Genomic DNA, 19,450 nt, shown 5'->3' with positions numbered 1-19,450 from the left:
AAGCTCGCGTTTCATCAAAACATACCGAAACTCTGCACATGTCTAATTTCAATGGGTTAATCAAGTGTCTTTTGTGCAGAAGGTCGGCGGTGTTTGTTTGTATTGGGGCACATGTCCTATTTTTAGGAACCAGGACTTTGGGATAAATGCACGCGCACCTCCCATTAAACTATCTTAGAGGTGTGGACTCAAGCTGCGAGTTTATTTTTATAAACAGCCGTCCGAGTCACAAGGAAGTGGTCACGCATGAGGTGAGGGCTGCAGGAATTTTCTTAAAATGTTTCTACTATATATGCATTCCAGACCCCAAAGTACACACGGGGTAGAAGGCAGGGGAGCCTGCGCCCCTGACTGGCGTCTAACCGGAGCCACTCGTGGAGGATGAAAGGCCGAGCACAACGACCGGAGGAAGAGATGAAAATAGCACCAATTTGAGGAACGATTGTACAAAAAAAAAATTTGTGTGAGGATTGGGTAACCTGGCCCAAAAATAGAACCCCAGACCCGTGCACTTCCCATTAACGCCTGGAATTAAAATAAATAGATTTTTGAGGTTTATCTGAGTGCAGCCCACACCCCGGACAGCACAGGGCTTCAGGAACGGACATTGAAAAGGGTGTTCACTTAACACCAAAACTGCCCAATTATTGCCAGTTCTACCCCAGTGGAGGCTCCATTAATGGGACCATTCACGTGCCTCAAGGGAGCGAAGCCGCCCGGGCTCCGGGCAGGTTTAAACCACTTCTCGGCTCTCAGGCACCGAGAAGAAAGTTCAGATACAGTTTACTCCTCGGCGACAACAGAAGGCAGGCGGGGGCAAGGCTGGGCGGGCTGGGGGATATCAATGCTCTCTGAGAGGGGTGGTGAGACCCTACCAAGGCTGAAAGGGGCAGTAGCCTCATCGTGCAATGCCCAGAAGCTGGTGGGTCCCTGTCAAGGCTGGACGGGCTGGGGTGATATCAGTGCTCTGAGGTTGGTGGGCTGCTATCAGGACTGGCAGGGGCAGGCAGGGTACTGAACAATGCACATGGGGTGGTTGGAAGGGGCAGGATGTACACAAGGAAATGTCCTTGGGCTGGTGGGCACCATCAGGACTGAAAGATCCAGAAGGGACACCGACCAGTGCCAGGGATCAGGGTGGCTGCTGTAAAGGCTAGAAGTAGCAGGAGGGGTCCTGGGCAATGCCAGGGATCTCAGTAACAGCTGTGAAGCCACGAGTACCAGGAGGTATGCTGGGCAATGCCAGGGACCTGCTGTAAAGGGTAGAAGCACCCGGAGGGATGCTGGGCAATGCCAGGGACCTGCTGTCAAGGGTAGAAGCACCCGGAGATATGCTGGGCAATGCCAGGGACCTGCTGTAAAGGGTAGAAGAACCCAGAAGGATACTGGGCAATGCCAGGGACCTGCTCTAAAGGGTAGAAGAACCCAGAAGGATACTGGGCAATGCACAACAGGCCAGTGGGCTGCTGCCTGGGCTGTATGGGGCAAGCAGAACAAAGAGGAGGGGCTGCTGGGCTGAGGTCGGGCCAGAAGGGCCAGGAGGGACTCGATGCAATGACTGGACCTGGTTGGCTGCTGTCAAGGCCAGAAGACCCTAGAGCCACGCCGAGCCACTCCCTGCGTCTGGTGGGCTGATGCTGTTCTAAAAGGGGTAGGCAGGGCATTGGGAATGGCTGCAGAGCTTTGGGCTGCTGCCACGACTGGAATGTCGAGATGAGACACTGGAAAGTGTCTCAGGGGCAGCAGGGATGTTGTTAGGGCAGGAAGTGGCATAAGGGGCCACCGGGTAATGTCCGAGGCTGGTGGGCTGCGGTGAAGGTGGGAAGGGCCAGGTGACGTCTAGGACAGTACCCTGGGGTGAAGGGTTGATTCAGGTCTAGAAGGAGCATGCAGGTCACAGGGTAAAACCGAGCGGCTGGTGCTTGACCAAAGGGATAGCGGGGACAGAGGTCAGTGTCCCATTGGCTGATCCCCTGCTGCTGTGTTGAAAGGGGGAAGCAGCACAGTAGACAATCCACGTAGACTGCTGGGGTGCAGTCAGGGCTGGATGTCATGAGGGACCTGCAGCCTATTGACTCTTGTATGGGTCATTCACAGCTTGCGCCCTTTACGTGAATTGGCTTACCTTACCTTACCCTACCTTACCTTATCTTGCTTTACCTTACATTACTTTCCCTTGGCTTTTTTTTTTTGTTGCTTACCTTACCTTACCTTGGCTTTCTTTTGCTTACCTTACCTTAGCTTTCCTTTGGTTACCTTACCTTACCTTAATTTTCATTGGCTTTCCTTTGCTTACCTTACCTTACTTATCTTACCTTTTCTGACCTTACCTTAACTTACCTTATCCTGGCTTTCCTTTGCTTACCTTACCTTACCTTGGCTTTCCTTTGCTTAACATTCCTTACCTTACCTTGGCATTCCTTTGCTTACCTTACCTTACCTGGGCTTTCCTTTGTTTGTGAGTGATATAATATATAGAGTAATTAACTGTACATGGCAAGGGTGTTAGTTATTGTTACCTTAGCGCACTGGTTATAGTTACTTGAGATGACTATAACTGCTGAATTTCAGTGTTTTTTTATTATTTTAAAATGGTATGTTTTAACTGATATTTTCACCTAACTATAAAGTCACTTTAAACTTTGTTTTTTCCTGTGAATTTCTAAGGTCTCTTTTAAATGCAAAGTAAGATATAATTCCCATACCTAACTATAACATCACTTTAATCTTCATTTTTTTAATTGAATTTCTATTTTTTTAAGGCAAAGTAATATTTTATTACCATACGTAATGCCAAACCCCACCTCGTGCACAGCCTTTGGCTATGAACGCTGTGGGTTACACTATTGGGCCTGAAACCAACCCCTGACAAATTTCCAACCCAGCGGACAGCCAGCATCGCACCGTGCATGGCCTTTGGCCATGCATTGTGTGCCGTTGGCCACAGGCCAGGCCTTGCTCCCAACCCCTACTAATGTGAAGGCCCACCTCCCTGCACAAAAGTCATGCGCAGTGGATTGTTGGCCACTACACTAGCTTGTCTTTTGTAACATTTTTCCAGATACAGAGTGCAGTCATAGAACTGACCACAAGGGGGCTCTGAGCTCCAGGTGAAGAGTGTAGAGCTACAGCGAGAGGTCCTTTAAAAAATATGGTGAGCTCTCCTGGGGTCATGGACTCAATGGCCGAGGAGACTTTGGGACAAATTTATAAGGAGCTCGTGCCGCCACTGCATAATTTTTATTTGACGCAGTATTGCAAATTCAGTTCTCCATATTTACAAAATGTTGCATTAGGCAAAGTGCATCACTTTTCTTTCCGTGCATCAGTTTTTACCTGCGCTACAAATTGCTGCGTCAGGTTAAGTTAATCATATGCAAAGCTAGGTATTCCCTCTTAAATTTCCACGCAGAACTGACACATCCATATTTACAAGTCTTCAGGGAAGTGACTCATCATTGACAAATGACGCACAGTCTAAAATCTGTCAAAATTCCTACGCCTCCTTAACCCAGGTGTAAAAATGATGCATTGGCTTTGCAATAGGAATCTGACCAGCTGAAGTCACTTTGCACTCTGGAATATGTATTTCACATGCTTTCTACTAGTAGTGGGTCTACACGTGTGACAATCATGTTGTAGAATCTCTTGACCAAACTGGGACCAGGGCACATATGACTCCGTCATCCTCTGTAGTAAGGCAATGTGACATAGTGACATTGTGCACATTTTGTAAGGGAAAGGCCAGGATTGTGAATTCTTCATGGAGGAAGAAGCCACCAAGTCTCCGGCCTGCATACATCAAAGGGGAACATGTAGGTAAAACATGCATTGCCACATAACATTCCAATGTATACTTGTATTCACTTACATTACACTATTACTCACAATGTCATACATACTCAGGTCGGTACAAACACAGAAGTACACTATGCCGACTGTATTGTGACACATAGATGTTCTTCCATCCAGGAGGAATGTAAATGTGGAGAATCTGATATTCCACAATTTTACATTCTTCTATATTGGCTATAAAGCATTAGGCTACTAGCATAATTTAAAACTGAAGGAGCACCTCTTAATTTTAGTGCATCACTGAAGTTGCATCAGTTCTGAGGCCAGTGTCAGTGATGTGCCACTTTTGAGGCTAATCCGTTACAGCAAAGCTCTCACAAATGCATCAGAATTTCTGACGTACCTTGGGTCCTTACGCTTGTAAATATGGTGCATCCAATGCATCGTAATGGATTTCTGCGCATCATAAGTATTTTCGACAGATTGTTGCTGCAACACAATGATGCGTAATTTCTTGTAAATATGCTCCTTACTGTTTTTCTTTAATGGTCCTGGGAGGTTGCTGCACGCCCTACAGCCAACCCCACACAGCACTGAAAACGGTTTGATGCTGCCCCTGAGTATTCTAGAGGTATCTCAAGTATGAAACTATATTTTATTAAAATGCATTATGGGGTGCTGCGTGGTAAAATAATAAATGATTGATTCCTCCACTTATTACATTAGTGGCCCTGGGGGTTGGGGTCCCCGGGGTCTCAAAGAGGCTTAGGGAGGGGGCAGCACATCCTGCTCCTCTTATTTAAAAATTGTCACCAGGGGATGGAGCTCGAGAAGGGATCACTCATTTGTTGTTGCCTTTAATATCCCTGCGTGTATTGCACTAAAATTGCACTAATGTTGCCTGTTGCAGCTATTGTACACTGTATTGCCCACTTCTAGATGCCTGCTTGGCTAATTCTACCCTAAAGATGCACGTGTAGAAGGTAGATCAATGGAACACCCTTAGGAGATGATTTCTATCTTGGCACACCCTGGCTGTGCAGGGCCACAAACTCACAGAAAATCCTGAGACACACAGAGCTCTGTCAATCTTGTGCAAACAATTAACCACTGGTAGATAAGTAAACACACAATGGCTATCTGCCCTAGCTCTCGCTGAGCCATGCCTTCTTGCAGCTGTACACCATTGCTGCTCACTCCCAAAGCCGTCTAGAGCAGGATGGTGATACTGTAGGTTTACCCTTCTGCCAGGTTGTGTGGACCAGAGATTGTACTTTTAGTCTGTAAGTACGACAGGAATGGAACCTAGTGGCTTCGGAAGCATGACAAGTATATCAGGTCCTTCTGCAAACTCCTCTGCTTCACATGCTTTTTATGGGCTAGCGCAAAGCGCTGCGTCCATTCTGAAATCTCTCTTTGGGCTTCAAACCACGCCCATGCCACGTCAGTCACTTACGTTGGTTCGTGGGCTTGCCTTTTAAAATCCGCTTGCTTTCGTTTGTGAAAGGCATGCATACACGTCATGCCTTTTCCGGTGTTTAGCCCACCTACACAGCACCGGTAAACTACTGAAAACATACGAGGCTTGATGTTTTCAGCCTGGGGTCCGTATTATTTTATTTCTTTATTTTCCATGCAGCACAATTTTTCTTTACAACGCTAATAGCTCTAACTCAAGCAAATGCAAGACCCGTTTAATTGAAAATGCTTGTCATAGCTGATGCCTGCACCACAGGTCTTGCTGAGACAGGGGGTCAGTGAGTCAGAGGCCCGAACAATGATTGATCTTAGAGAGCCATTCACTGTGGAGAAAACAAGCGTTCTCTGTTTCCAGTCTGAGCAATCACCAAAATAGCCATAACAGGTTGTTCTAGAATGTTCCTTTGCTTGATGAAGACTGCTTGTGTTTTTTTAGAACTGTCAGTGAATAATCGACGAGACGTTACCTTTAAGCAACGCTATACTACACAGACAACGTAATCATTCGCAGTGCAGGGGATAAGCAGCAGCCCACTTTTCTTTCTTTCTTTTTTTTTTTTTCTTTTTCAGATCTGAGAATACATCACTTTCTATGCGTAGCACAATCCATTTTACAAAGAAAGATTAAGATCAGAAAACACATTTTGTAATTTTGACAATTACTATAAAGTATTCTTTTTGGAAGTTGGGGCCGTTTTTTGCATCACTGGGGTACTTCTGTCAGACTCCTCACCCTTCTGTGGCAGAAAAGAAAAGGGTCTGTACTCCAGCTATACATTCAGACAAGTCCTGGGAGCGGTGAATGATGAACCAATGGTTTAAAGCTCCCAGATGTCCACTGCCAGCAATGAACGATGAACCAATGGTTTAAAGCTCCCAGAAGTCCACTGCCGGCAATGAAACATGAACCAATGGTTTAAAGCTGCCAGAAGTTCACTGCCGTCAATGAAAGATGAACCAATTGTATAAAGCTGCCAGAAATCCACTGCCGACAATGAACGATGAACCAATGGTTTAAAACTCCCAGAAAACCACTGCCGCCAATGAACGATGAAACAATAGTTTAAAGCTGCCAGAAGTCCACTGCCGGCAATGAACGATGAACCAATGGTTTAAAGCTCCCAGATGTCCACTGCCAGCAATGAACGATGAACCAATGGTTTAAAGCTCCCAGAAGTCCACTGCCGGCAATGAAACATGAACCAATGGTTTAAAGCTGCCAGAAGTTCACTGCCGTCAATGAAAGATGAACCAATTGTATAAAGCTGCCAGAAATCCACTGCCGGCAATGAACGATGAACCAATGGTTTAAAACTCCCAGAAAACCACTGCCGCCAATGAACGATGAAACAATAGTTTAAAGCTGCCAGAAGTTCACTGCCGGCAATGAAACATGAACCAATGGTATAAAGCTGCCAGAAGCACACTGCCGCTAATGAACGATGAACCAATGGTATAAAGCTGCCAGAAATCCACTGCCGGCAATGAACGATGAACCAATGGTAGAAAGCTGCCAGAAGTCCACTGCCACCAATGAACGATGAACCAATGGTAGAAAGCTGCCAGAAGTCCACTGCCACCAATGAACGATGAACCAATGGTATAAAGCTGCCAGAAGTCCACTGCCACCAATGAACGATGAACCAATGGTAGAAAGCTGCCAGAAGTCCACTGCCACCAATGAACGATGAACCAATGGTATAAAGCTGCCAGAAGTCCACTGCCACCAATGAACGATGAACCAATGGTATAAAGCTGCCAGAAGTCCACTGCCACCAATGAACGATGAACCAATGGTAGAAAGCTGCCAGAAGTCCACTTTCACCAATGAACGATGAACCAATGGTATAAAGCTGCCAGAAGTCCACTGCCACCAATGAACGATGAACCAATGGTAGAAAGCTGCCAGAAGTCCACTGCCACCAATGAACGATGAACCAATGGTATAAAGCTTGCAGAAATCCACTGCCACCAATGAACGATGAACCAATGGTATAAAGCTGCCAGAAGTCCATTGCCACCAATGAACGATGAACCAATGGTATAAAGCTGCCAGAAGTCCACTGCCACCAATGAACGATGAACCAATGGTATAAAGCTGCCAGAAGTCCACTGCCACCAATGAACGATGAACCAATGGTATAAAGCTTGCAGAAATCCACTGCCACCAATGAACGATGAACCAATGGTATAAAGCTTGCAGAAGTCCACTGCCACCAATGAACGATGAACCAATGGTATAAAGCTTGCAGAAATCCACTGCCACCAATGAACGATGAACCAATGGTAGAAAGCTGCCAGAAGTCCACTGCCACCAATGAACGATGAACCAATGGTATAAAGCTTGCAGAAGTCCACTGCCACCAATGAACGATGAACCAATGGTATAAAGCTGCCAGAAATCCACTGCCGGCAATGAACGATGAACCAATGGTATAAAGCTGCCAGAAGTCCACTGCCACCAATGAACGATGAACCAATGGTATAAAGCTGCCAGAAGTCCACTGCCACCAATGAACGATGAACCAATGGTATAAAGCTGCCAGAAGTCCACTGCCACCAATGAACGATGAACCAATGGTATAAAGCTGCCAGAAGTCCACTGCCACCAATGAACGATGAACCAATGGTAGAAAGCTGCCAGAAGTCCACTTTCACCAATGAACGATGAACCAATGGTATAAAGCTGCCAGAAGTCCACTGCCACCAATGAACGATGAACCAATGGTATAAAGCTGCCAGAAGTCCACTGCCACCAATGAACGATGAACCAATGGTAGAAAGCTGCCAGAAGTCCACTTTCACCAATGAACGATGAACCAATGGTATAAAGCTGCCAGAAGTCCACTGCCACCAATGAACGATGAACCAATGGTATAAAGCTGCCAGAAGTCCACTGCCACCAATGAACGATGAACCAATGGTAGAAAGCTGCCAGAAGTCCACTTTCACCAATGAACGATGAACCAATGGTAGAAAGCTGCCAGAAGTCCACTGCCACCAATGAACGATGAACCAATGGTAGAAAGCTGCCAGAAGTCCACTGCCACCAATGAACGATGAACCAATGGTAGAAAGCTGCCAGAAGTCCACTGCCACCAATGAACGATGAACCAATGGTATAAAGCTGCCAGAAGTCCACTGCCACCAATGAACGATGAACCAATGGTAGAAAGCTGCCAGAAGTCCATTGCCACCAATGAACGATGAACCAATGGTATAAAGCTGCCAGAAGTCCACTGCCACCAATGAACGATGAACCAATGGTATAAAGCTGCCAGAAGTCCACTGCCACCAATGAACGATGAACCAATGGTAGAAAGCTGCCAGAAGTCCACTTTCACCAATGAACGATGAACCAATGGTATAAAGCTGCCAGAAGTCCACTGCCACCAATGAACGATGAACCAATGGTATAAAGCTGCCAGAAGTCCACTGCCACCAATGAACGATGAACCAATGGTATAAAGCTGCCAGAAGTCCACTGCCACCAATGAAAGATGAACCAATGGTAGAAAGCTGCCAGAAGTCCATTGCCACCAATGAACGATGAACCAATGGTATAAAGCTGCCAGAAGTCCACTGCCACCAATGAACGATGAACCAATGGTAGAAAGCTGCCAGAAGTCCACTGCCACCAATGAACGATGAACCAATGGTATAAAGCTGCCAGAAGTCCACTGCCACCAATGAATGATGAACCAATGGTAGAAAGCTGCCAGAAGTCCACTGCCACCAATGAACGATGAACCAATGGTATAAAGCTGCCAGAAGTCCACTGCCACCAATGAACGATGAACCAATGGTATAAAGCTGCCAGAAGTCCACTGCCACCAATGAATGATGAACCAATGGTAGAAAGCTGCCAGAAGTCCACTGCCACCAATGAACGATGAACCAATGGTATAAAGCTGCCAGAAGTCCATTGCCACCAATGAACGATGAACCAATGGTATAAAGCTTCCAGAAGCACACTGCCACCAATGAACGATGAACCAATGGTATAAAGCTGCCAGAAGTCCACTGCCACCAATGAACGATGAACCAATGGTATAAAGCTTGCAGAAGTCCACTGCCACCAATGAACGATGAACCAATGGTATAAAGCTGCCAGAAGTCCACTGCCACCAATGAACGATGAACCAATGGTATAAAGCTGCCAGAAGTCCACTGCCACCAATGAACGATGAACCAATGGTATAAAGCTTGCAGAAGTCCACTGCCGGCAATGAAACATGAACCAATGGTTTAAACGTGCCAGAAGCTCACTGCTGCCAATGAACAATGAACCAATGGTTTAGAGCTGCCAGAAGTCCACTGCCAGTAATGAACGATGAACCAATGATTTGAAGTTACCCGAAATCCACTGCCGGCAATGAATGACGAACCAATGGATGAAGCTGCCAGTCTCTCTAACACTGCAACACTATCCCCTGCACAGGCAAGTTGGTGCATACACTGGGTACAACGCTTCTCATTGTCATTGCTTACGCCAATTAATAGCACCCGATCCAGACTGGGTTAAGGAGCCAAGTAATGTGATCCGGTCTCTTGTGGCAAAGCTGTGGTTCATTGGCGAGACCTGGAGGGCTGATGGTTGAAAGATCACAGAGCTCAGTGGGGGTTCGTCCTTCTTGGGCGGGCTTCCGGACAGGGCAACTCTGAGTTGAACAACCTCACCATAAGGAGGTGACGAAAGGGCCGTATTTGACTTTGAACTGTTCCCTGTCAAACACCACTCACACAAAAGGAATTATGTTGTCCATACATTGAGGCATATACTTCTGGTGTCCCGCTGTGGACGCACTGCACAGGGACACAGACAGGACCATATGTAGGGGCGGCCCAGAACCCACTTCTGGCTCAAGAATCCTGCAGATCAACACTCTGTCCCGGCACGTTTCATTGCATTGGTCTTTGTAGAGCACCTTGCTGACAGTGGTGTGGCTCTGTACAGCTTTGTCGTCTTTATCCGAGTTCCACTCTGAGATGCCTGTCAGGTAGCCGTCTTTGAGCTTTTAGCAGTTCTTTACTATACCTCCTACCTCTCCGTTCCCTCCCTTCACCCGCTGTACTTTTTCTCCCTCCCTCTTTCCTTGATGACTCTTGCCCCCGCTCTTCTGAACTGCCCCTAAGGAGCTGAACGGTCTGAAACTGAATACTCATCATGACTGACAGAGGCATAGCTTCCATTGGTGCAGCACGGGCAGTGACACCAGGGCCCGAGTCCTAAGGAGCTCTCTGAACCCTGATTATTGCTCAATTTCACAGTTCAAATAGCTGCCAGGGGGCCAGACCCATCCTTGCACTGGGGCCCATGACACACTGGCTACGCTTCATTCCATACAGAACTTATGTGGGCACAGATCAGTGTTGACAATTAAAAACAGAATTCAAAGAAATAGTAAATCTCCAGGAAGGCTCAACTGTGATGCGTGGAGAGAGCCGAGGACCAGGTATACACAGATACAAAGGGCTACACCAGCGGTTCCTAGCCTTTATAAATCTATGGACACTAACTGAATTATTACAGAAAGACAGGGACCCCCTGCCTAAGCAGATTCTACAATTTCAACCTCAAAACGATACACAAAATACAGAAAAATATATACATACAACTAATACACAAATTATGAAATATTTGATTTAATTTACACAATACAAATATATAATTTTAATGGGAAGGTTGAAGCCATTTAAATTTGTGTTTTATTTCTAAAAGATAACAAAATATGCTAGACCAGAGGTACTTAGCCTGTGGTCCAGGGTCCCCTGGGGATCCACAAAACCTACTGAGGGGGTCTGTAACTGCTTACAAAATGAAATAATATTAACAGACTAGTGAAGCATATATAACTATAGAAGCCAAACGTAAAACTGAAAATTTTAAAACATTCTGTAACTGTGAGGGAATTTAAAATTAGAACCTAGAAGTGATGTTGGCATCCTCAGACTGATTTGTGGGAAAAGTACAATTGCATCAAACAGAATATGTGTGGACAATGAAAGACCACAATTTAATTTAGACAACCACCAACCTTCTCATTAAAATGAAGATTTTTTTTTATAATAGTTTGTGAATTAAATAGAATATTTAATCATTGCAAATTTGTTTGATGGATGAGTGTTTCAATATTTCTGTGTATTATTTTGTGGTTCAAATCATTGAAATTGTAAGTCTGGGGTCCAATAATGATTCAGTGGGGGTCCCCACATTCCAGTAATGATTAAATGGTGGTCCACAGAAGTCAAAAGATTTACAACCACTGCGCTAGACTCTAACATAACACTTTGTCTTTTTTTTAAGTCAAGCTTCAAAGACCTGTTGTATAAACTTTATCAAATACTTCTCAGTGGGCTTAGTGCCCGCCCACTGCTTTTCATTTTTTGGTTTCAGTGCCCCTTAAAAATCATTGCTAGTTAATGGTCAGTCCTTCGTCTTTGTGCCTTCTTTTTGTCTTGTATTTCCTCCCACGGAGCAGGGACCAGGCACTGTATCTTTACTCTTGGTTATTTATCTGTTCCTCTGGGGGACTATTTTTTTCCTGCTTGTATTACACTGTGGGTGAGAGTTCAGCTTCAGGTCTGCAGCTGCTTCCATTTATTTTAGAAGTTAGTGCTGCAACTTTGAAGTTAATACTATTTGCATGGAATAGGAACGCTTATCAGATATATATGGAGAGACAGGAAGAAGACGATAGATGTTGTTACATTAGTCTTTTGTTTGCCTTCATGTCAGATGCAATCATTGTGCATTTTCTATTGCAAACAAACTGTACTAATTTACTGCTTTGATGCAAAGAACAGAACTTCAAGCCTTGTTTTAAAGATACCAGGGACTTTACAGATTTGACAGAAACCTGGTATTTCTAAGCCTATATATCTTCACATCTACAACTCTTCCCTTGTTTACTTACTCCTCTCCAAAGATGGCGATGTGAGTGATAAATAATCATATCAGTGCCATGTTTAAAAAGGAAAACACAAAGTAAATTGTGTGTGTGGCCCCAAGTTGGCTCCTAGTACAGTGCAGGGAATTCTTATCATGAGCATCTTCCACACTGAAGTTGGACAACATGGCATATGCCTTTCAGGATGTTTATGGGTGCAGTTCCTCCTCCAAGGACCTCTCCCCATACATTGGTAACTTGTGTTAATATGCCTGATTCTAGCATGGCAGCAGCTGTGACAAAGCCCATCCCCTGCGTAGTGTGCAGTGCGCAGTGATAGGGTCCTCAGATGTTGTAAGCAAGTTTGTTTAGGCCAAGCGTTGGTCCTGGGTGACCCGAGAACACTTACTCCTGCAGTGCGACTATCTTTGGGGCCCAAATGCAGAAATGGTCTTGTTGCCACAGTGCTTTGCCTCTGCCCGTGCTCAGCCCCCAGCACTGCAGCAACACCCCTGGCAGTCACAGTGAATCGCTGCCCGAAGTTGTGAAGTTTTGGCTGCTCTCAGGCTGGGATGAGCAGGAGAAGGTGGTGCTGAACCCAGAGCTTCACAGGAGTCCCTCAGAGAGGGACCCACAGCTCTCCTGCCACCAAAGGTTTGTCGAGGCTGGTCCCCCGACATGAATCACATTTAGGAGCAGGTGCAGGAGAAGGATGTTGGCCATCAGTTGCAGGTGGGGCCAGAGCTCTTGGAGTATGTGTGCGAACCCCATCATTCTCCAGCTTTCGAACAGCACAACCAGAGCAGTGGACGAGCTCACCGGCTAGGTTAACTCCAGCAACTATAAGGTGAGGAAAGACGTGAGGCTGGCAACTTATAACCCTGGTCTTGGGCATGGACCAGTACCTCTATGATGGTGATCTGGGATCATGATGGAGCCCTGCACTGTTGCGATGGAAATCCAGCACATAGTATAGGGGATGTGTCATTTGGAGACTGGAAAATGTGGCCTGGGGGCTAAATTGCTTTCTTTTTAACAATGATAGTTTGATTAAATTGCGGCCTCATGACTTGACCAAAATGAAGTGACTGAACAAAACTATTCCCTCTTGAAGATACGCGTGGGACTGTGTAAGACTATATGTGTGCATGAAAAAACCCTGAACCTTACTGTATGCGATTCAGTAACGTCCTAGTGGCTTTTCACTCCTCCTTCATGCTATGATTTCTTGAGTCTTAACAGGTCCCCACACATTCTTTTTTCTGTCAAGACAACACAGTTTTCTCTGTAAAGTGCTTTGTTGTCCTTTGGAGCTGGATCCATGCTACACCCTGCTGCTTCTACTAAAACAATCTTACAAAGAAGTCCCTGTAACTAGGGTTCCAGTGCATATTCCATTTGAGCCTTATAATTTTTGGGGCGTAATGAATTACTATGAATATAGTTGTGTGATTTCAGTCGTATCCTGAAACTGGTAATCAACATCTTTTGGTGTTATTTGGTATTGTTCAACCTGAGAAATTTCCATTGTTTTGCTTTTTCTGAGTGCAGGAGAGAAATGTCAAAAAACCCATAAACCACACCTGAATTTAGGATAACCTGTTGACATCTGAGAATCTTGAATTCTGACCAGGGTTGCCGGATACTAAGGTTTAAAGACCAGTGTTGTTGCAGTAGAGGTATTGGATATTGATCCAGCTCTCTCAGGATTAGCTGCAAAGGACAGATCTCCAATTCATGAATACATGTTGATATGGACAGATCTTTGGATCCCAGGTGTCAGAATATTAGATACACCAATAGAGCACTAATTTCAATATTTGTTTGTAATCACCACAACTTTTGAGAATGCTTTTCACTTTGAAAACATACAGATGTCCAAGACTAGTCTTGATAAAGATTTTGTACAGTTCATATTTTTCTTCATTATTAAAAATGTCCACAAGGTGGATTTAGACTCACTTTTACATATACACACACACACTCATGTGATACTACTGCACATGAAACAAATTTTCTATGAACTATAGACATTTGTTTTTCTCACACTTTGTAACTAAGCCTCAGTTTAGGCGTAGACATCTTGTTCAAAATGGATATCTCCTTCTGCATGTACACTGCTCATTAATTCTGAGGCACACAGTCAAGCAGTCAGTTTTGTTTATTTCCTTTGATGTTGTTCTTACTGTTCTTGATGAAAACGTTCCATCAGTACACAGAAATGTTTTTTTTCCCAAGGATCTTATGCTAACTCACGGTACCCCATTTATTCATAATAGTTCTCTGATGTTTTTGCAACTAGTTTGTCCTGCTGTCTCTGGATAACATTAGGCATAGCGTGGACAGAATCTCTATTCATGTAGGGGGATACTGCTTGGATGTTAAGCCAATATGGTGTTTTATAAAGCTGTGCTCTGATTGGTGGAGAATGACATTCTTTTGCTCGCACAATGATGATTCGGCAAAGCTAATCATTTTCTATGTAAGGGAATTATATATAAACCTCTGATTCTGGGGCTGAGCAAGAATATTTTTTGATGGTAATTGGGATGCTGTCTTCTTCTATAGTGATTTTCCTGCTTATTAGGAACTTAAATGTTTTCCTCTGTTGCACATTATTATGGAATGCCATATTGTGAGAACCTTCATGGCATTCATTTCATGCATTTGCATTTCTGATGTCAGTACTGTACTCTTGAAGTTTTGTAACAAATCCTTAGACTTTCTATTACTGAGTTATAACTCAAATATTCAATCTGTCTTTGTCTGTATTTTAATATGTTGATGGGGGCCTTATCTTGGGGACACTGTCCTGATAAAATTGAGGTTTAAAACCATCTGTGATTCATCAATCTGTGGGAGGTTTGTTGAGGTATTTTTTGGGGTGTACAATTTTAGGCATTTCCTCCATGTCCACTGTCTTGTTGTGTGATCATTCTTTTAGGAAAAAAGAACACGTGTATTTCTAAAATCCCCCATCTTAGACATCTCAACAGAATGCAACTGCAATTGTAGTGCAACGTCATTGTTTGTTTTTATCCCTGTGAAGCTTCGTATACTCAATGATGACTCGGTGACATGATCAATCACCTTTTGAATACGAGAAGAACTGATATGTGTCCAATACTAGTAAGAGGAAATGAGCCTTTCCACTGCACAGTACAGAATATTCCATGTTTAGCTCTTGTCCTGCTGATGTTTTGTCAAGCATATTTACCACCAGCCCATTTGTAGACTAGTGTACTAGTGCTTTTATGCACGCATGATGGACCCTCAAGTATACAACACTAATGTTGTTAGTCATTGACAAACAACAGGTCCTCAAAAACATGTTTTCTACAGAGTATCTATTTTATACTTTCATCTTAGCTGTCAACTTCACTTCATTTGCTTCCAGTAGGAGCTCCACGTGACTAAAGATTGATGCTTAAACACATTTTGTTAGCTCACAATATCTTGGAGAAGGGGCAGCCCTCAAGGTTGTGCCCTGGACGTACCACACCCTCTCCAACCAATGCTTTACAAAAAATCCAAGTCGATTGGTGGCTAATAAAATCTCCTCTTCTACCCTTGCTATTAATTAGGAATACCCCAATTACTTTTGTGAATCCCTTGTTTCAACATGGCAGTGGAATTTGTAAACAGTCCTTGGAATTGTGCATATTTTTGAAACGTTGCTGCTCTTTTTCCAAGACTTTTTACTTTCCCATGGCCCCCATTCTCTGACATTGCCTATGAGCCAATGTACCCCAATATTTTAATGTTTGCTTTCTTTGCTTCTATTGTTTACACTTTTTTTCCATTAGATAATATTTTTTTTATATCCATCTCTGGTTACTGCAGATAGCATTTCTTTTTAAGTCACAGCTTCCCAGACAGCACAGCTGTCTGCTTTGCTAAAGACATCTTGGGCACTTTTGGAAAGTTGACCTAGGAATGCATTCCACTTGATGACTGCCATTGTCTTTATGGTTTGAAATTCACAATTTCTGGCTTTCCATTTGCTAGCTTTATTTGCTTTAGGCTCGCCAGGTTCAGTCGATCCTTCCCGTTGACTAAACTGTGTTTTCTCTATTCTTCCATGAACTCACTTTCTTTTAACAGGCATTTAAGTCTTACTCTTATTAAGTCACATTTTCTGTGCACTAAAAGACTAAGGTCAAATGTCAGGAGCTGTCTTCCAAGGGCGCTTGTTTACTTTTATTTCACTGATTTCAACGTGAGAGAATTTATGTGACAATGGTGCTTTATACTGGGGGTAGGAAAGAGTTTTTTTTCCCTAGCACAATACAATATTTAAAAGAAATGTGAAAGTATTTCAGAATATATCAGAATTATGAACGTACAAATGAAGCACATATTTGTTATTTCTGAAATTTGTGGGAAACAAATACTTTAATATGATCAAAACAAATCATTACACTTGGTGATGCAATTTCCACTCATTTTCGTCTGAGCACTGTATAGTTGTATTAATAAATTTGTATGTCAGTGCAAATGTAATGGTCATTTCAAATGAGAATGTGTTGTCTGTAATGACAGTGTGCTACCACACCATAAATACTCCACTCTCCTCTGCTCTGCACCACTCCATACCACTGCACTCAACACTGCACCACTCCACTTTACACCACTCCATGATCTGCACTCTGCACCACTCCACTCTACGGCACCACACTCTACGCCACTTCAAGGTACGCTCTACTCTATCCTGTACCACTCTACTCTACACCAATGCACTCTTTGCCACTCTACTCTACACCACTGCATTGATCATCACTGCACTGTACACCACTCCAGTTTAGGTCACACCAATCTACTCTGCACAACTCAACTCTATGCCACTGTACTTTAGGCCACTCTGCAACACTGCAATCTACTCCAATGCACTTTAGTCTGTAACACTCAACTCTACGCCAATCCACTGTACTCCACTCTAATCTGCTCTCCACAACTGCACTCTATACCACAGCACTCTACACCACTTTACTCTATGCCATTACACTCTATGCCACTCTATGCAACATCATCCTGTCCTGTACCAAGACACTCTGCGCCACTTCACTGCACGCTGAATCAATCTACTCTATGCCACCCTACTCTGTGCCACTGCACTCTATGCCACTCTGCTCCTAACCACTGCACTCTACATAACTGCACTGTCACGACACTCTATGCTACAGTAGTCTACTCTGCATCACTGTAAATTATGCCAGTGCCCTCTACACCATTCTACTCCACTCTACACCATGACACTCTAAAACTCTAAGCTGGAAAACTGCACACTCCGCCACTGAACTCTATGTCACTCTCCTCTACACTACTCCACTGTACGCCATTGCACTCTATGCAACTGCACTCGATGGCACTATATTCTACTCTGCACCACTCTGTGCTATTCTACTCTGCACTACTCTGTGCCACTAGACTCTACTCTGCACTCTTCGCCACTGAACTCTATGACACTCTCCTCTACACTACTCCACTGTACGCCATTGCACTCTATGCCACTGTACTCTGTGGCACTATATTCTACTCTGCACCACTCTGTGCTATTCGACTCTGCACTGCTCCATGCCACTGCACTCTGTGCCACTAGACTCTACTCTGCACTCTTCGCCACTGAACTCTTTGTCACTCTCCTCTACACTACTCCACTGTACGCCATTGCACTCTATGCCACTGCACCCTGTGGCACTATATTCTACTCTGCACCACTCTGTGCTATTCTACTCTGCACTGCTCCATGCCACTGCACTCTCTGCCACTAGACTCTACTCTGCACTTTTCGCCACTGCACTCTATGCCAGTCTACTCCACTCTGCACCACTGCACCACTCTGCTCTGTGCCATTCTGTGGCACTCTACTTTGCACCGATTTACTCTGCACAACTCTACTCTGCTATGCATCATTCTAATCTACACCACCTCATTCTATGATGCTGCATTGCACACCGCTGAATTTAATACCGCTGCAATCAATGCCACTTGACTCTGCTCTGCACTCTTTGCCTTTTCACTCTATGCCAGTCTACTCTACTCTTCACCATTGCACTCTGCACTACTCTGATCTGTGCCAATTCGCACCAATCTACGCTGCACCAGTCTACTCTGCACAACTCTACTCTGCACCACTGTAATCTACCTCACTGCATTCTACGATGTTGCATTGCACACGGCTGAATTTAATGCCACTGCACTCTATGCCACTAAACTCTGCAATACTCTACACCAATGCACTATACACCAGCCCACTCTACTCTATGCCATGCCAGTGTATGCCACTCTGTGCGACTCCACACTTTGCCAGTCCAATACACAACACTCTCTGACACTCCACTCTATTCCACTCTTAACCATTCCACTCTATGACACTCCACATCTTTCTCCTCTATGTCACTCAGTTTTAGTCATGCCAAACAGCTGCCACTCTGGTGAACAAAATGGATAATACACATTGGCAAGGCCAATAGCTCTTGCGTAGGCAAGACCTATTGGCTTTGCCAATGCTTGTGCTCCTATTGCATAAAATTCATGCTCTCTTTTGGTCAGCGCATATCAGTGCTCAGGTTGTTTGCTGAACTTACACTGATTGAGCAGATTAAGATAAGGATGCCAACTTCATTTTCAGCCTCCAATTTCAAATTCCTTCACATTTACGGGGGTTTTATAACTTTCAATGGAGTTTTTTTTTGTTTTTATATATACATATATATAATTTACTTATCAGCTACTATTCAGTTTTTTAAAGGTTGTGGACCCCTGAGTAAGAATTGTGGAGCCCACCTTAAGATTAAGAACTACTGGTCTAGACAGTGCTTCTGTAGTGACACCTGCACCTCTTTTTCTTGATGCCTTGCGTGTTTCATCCTTCATTCATTCATTCATCCTTGAAGCCGGCCCACACCTTCTGAGCAGCGCAAAGAATGAGAAACCTGTGAGCTGCCTTTAGCCAGCTCCACCGGAAGTGGGCGTCACAGCTCCTGCTGGTCCAACGACCTGCCCACAGAACACTCGAGTTTTACAGTGTGAGTAGTTTACCCAGTACAGGTTTTTGCTTTGAATTCTGGGACATGTAGTCCTGTTGATATCATTAGAAAATCAGCAGATTAAAGGCAATTTAAAAACTTGAACTGGATGAGCTACTCAGGCATGGAGATAGTAAACCTTGAGAGCTTCGCACCTGGGGTAGGAAGAGGTTAATGGGCTAGGGCCCAAAATGGAGGAAAGAGCTGCCCGGATGTCGATGGAATAGGTATGCCACGAGAGTAACAGGCCATGCCTTT

General features: G+C 44.4%; 1 protein-coding gene across 1 annotated transcript in view; it reads left to right on the top strand.

Moving 5' to 3' along the window:
• Window positions 1–19,450, top strand: part of OSTN (osteocrin) — a 218,751-nt gene that overhangs the window by 120,593 nt on the left and 78,708 nt on the right. The window lies entirely within an intron of this gene.

Source organism: Pleurodeles waltl, chromosome 11 (genome assembly GCF_031143425.1).
Source record: "Pleurodeles waltl isolate 20211129_DDA chromosome 11, aPleWal1.hap1.20221129, whole genome shotgun sequence".
In the NCBI taxonomy this organism is placed as follows: Eukaryota; Metazoa; Chordata; class Amphibia; order Caudata; family Salamandridae; genus Pleurodeles; species Pleurodeles waltl.
This window is presented reverse-complemented; position numbering and strand designations above follow the sequence as displayed.